Source organism: Elephantulus edwardii, unplaced genomic scaffold (assembly GCF_000299155.1).
Source record: "Elephantulus edwardii isolate Elephantulus edwardi_28Jun2011 unplaced genomic scaffold, EleEdw1.0 scaffold00054, whole genome shotgun sequence".
Taxonomy (NCBI): Eukaryota; Metazoa; Chordata; class Mammalia; order Macroscelidea; family Macroscelididae; genus Elephantulus; species Elephantulus edwardii.
This window is the reverse complement of record NW_006399804.1, coordinates 16600861-16603716: the sequence shown is the minus strand read 5'-3', so window position 1 is coordinate 16603716 and position 2856 is coordinate 16600861.

Here is a 2856-nt window from a genome sequence, read left to right as displayed (position 1 = left end):
CTCCTTGTAACATGCCCAAAGTATGTCAGACGAAGCTTCAGAATCTTTGCCTCCAAGGAACAGCCTGGCTTCACCCTCTCCAGGATGAACCTGTTTGTTTTCTTGGCAGTCCTTGGGATATACAATATTCTTCTACAGCACCACAGCTCAAAGGCATCAATTCTCTATCATCCCTAGTCATTGTCCAGCTCTTTGATGCATAGCAAGCAATTGCAAAGACTATGACTTGGATCGGGCACACCTTAGTCTTCAGACTGATGTTGTTCCTCAGTACTCTGGAGAGGTCCCCGACAGCAGACTCTTCCAGTGCAATTCGTCTTTTACCTTCCTGGCTGCTAGTACCAAGAGTGTTGATTGTGGAGCCAAGCAAACTAAAGTTGCTAACAATCTCAATCTTTTAACCATCTATCATAATGCTGTCAATTGGCCTAGTGGTGAGAATCATTGTTTTCTTGATGTTGAGCTTCACTCCATATTGAAGGCTACAATCCTTGACCTTCTGCATACCTTTGAATAAAATTTTGTTTGGAAATAGAATTTTTTTATTGTTGTTGTTTTTAGATGCTGTCAAGTTGACTACAACTCATAGAGACCTTGTAAATAAAATATCTGAACCATGCCCTATCCTGTACCAACCTCACCATCTCCATGTTGCTCAAGCACATTGTTACAGTCATCTCGCTGGGGGGCTTCCCCATTTTTGTTTACCATCTGCTTTTCCCAGCATGATGTCTTTTCTTAAAGCTTAGTGCCTGCTGACAGCATAACCAAAATAAGTGAGATAAAGTTTCACCATCCTTGCCTCACTTGGGTGTACATCTATTTGTTAGTTCTTTTGGCAGTTTATCATATATTCAATACTTTTTGCCAACACTGCATTTCAAAAGTACCAATTCTTTACTTATAGCCCAAATTTCACATGCATAGGAAGCAGTTAAAAACCGTACTTAGGTTAGACACTTCTTAGTCTTTAATTTCAGGCTCTTGCTCTTGAGCATTTTAAGCATCACTGTTGTTGTTAGGTGTTGTTGAGTCTAGTATGTCTCATAGTGATCCTAGGAACAACACATCTGAACTCAGTTCTGTCCTGTGCCATCTTCACACTTCTTTGCACATTAGAGCTCATTGTGGGAGTCACTGTGTCTATCCACCTGGTCGAGGGTCTTCCTTTCCTTCATCGACTCTATCTTTCTGAGCATCATGTCCCTCCCCAGGGAATAACTCCTCCTAGAAACATGCCCAAAATATGTGAGGTGAAGCCTTATCATCCTTGCCTCCAAAAAGCTCTCTGGCTGCACCCTTTCTAAAATATATCTGTCTGTTCTTTTGGCAGTACTTGGAATGTCCAATGTTCTTTTCCAACACAACAGTTGAAAGACATAAAGTCCTCTTCTGTCCTCCTTATTCATTGCTCAAGTCTCAGATGCATAGCAAGTGATCAGAAAAACCATGGCCTTTAAGACATACTAAAACACACTTTAGTCCTCAAACTGACATCACTACTTGTCAATAATTTGGAGAGGACTCTAACTGAAGACTGTTCCAGTGCAATGCATCTCCTTATTTCCTGACTGCTGTTACCAAGTGTGTTATGGATCCAAGTAAAATGAAGTTGTTGACAGTTTCAAACTCTTCTCCACCTATCATGATTGTCCGGTGGTAAGAATTTTGTTTTCTTGACATTGTGATGTCATCTATATTAAAGGCAGCATTCCCTGATCTTCTGCAACAAGTGTTTCAAGTCCTCCTCACTGTCAACAAGAAGGTTGTATCATCAGGATAGCATAGATTATTGATGAATCTCTTTCCTATCCTAATGCCACATTCCTCTTCATAATGTTCAGCTTCTTAAATAATTTACACAGCATACATATTGAATAGGTATGGAGAGAAAATACAACCCTGATGCACTCACTCCCTTTCTAATTTTAAACCATGCAATGTTCCCTTGCTCTGTTTGTACAACTTTCTGGTCTAGATATAGGTTTTGCATGAGCACAAGTAATTGTTCTGGGTCTCCTATTCTTCTCAATGTCAGCCATAATTTGTTATGATCCACACAGTCAAATACCTTTGCAATAAAGCACAAATAAACATTCTTCTGGTATTATTTACTTTCAGCCAGGATCCATCTGACATCAGCAAGATGTCAGATTCTTGATGGCCACGGCCTTTTCTAAATCCTGATTGAATTTCCGACAGTTCCCTATCTATGTACTGCTCTAGCTATTTTTTAACGATCATCAGCAGTATTTTCCTTGTATATTATATTAGTGATATTAATGATATTGTTGGATAGTTTCCACATTTTGTATATATTTCTTGGGAATAGAAACAAATATGGACAGCTGTCTTCCAAATTTCCTGGCATAGACTGGTGGGCACAGTCAAGGTTGTGTCTGTTATTTGACACAAGTCAACTGTTATTCCATCAGTTTCTGGGATCTTATTTTTTACCAGTGCCTTCAATGCAGCTTCTACTTCCTCCTTCCTTACCATTAGCTCCTTTTTATATGATACTACCTGAAATTTTCTGTGTGGTACAGTGATTCTGTGTATTCCCTCCATTTTCTTTTGATGCTTTCTGTGTCATTCAAGACATTGCTGACAGTATCTTTCAATATTTCAACTTGAAGTTTAATTTTTCCCCCTGCTCTCTTAGTTTGAGAAATGCAGAGTGAGTTTTTCCCTTTGTATTCTCCAATTTTAGCTCTCTGCACATTCCACTATAATACTTTTCCCTCTCAATCTTCCCTTTGAAATCTTCTGTCCGGAGGAAGACGCGGTCGCTTCTGCAGGCGTGTGTTGTTCTCCCGCTCCTGCTCCTGACTCACCGCTGAACAAGTCGGTCAGGAA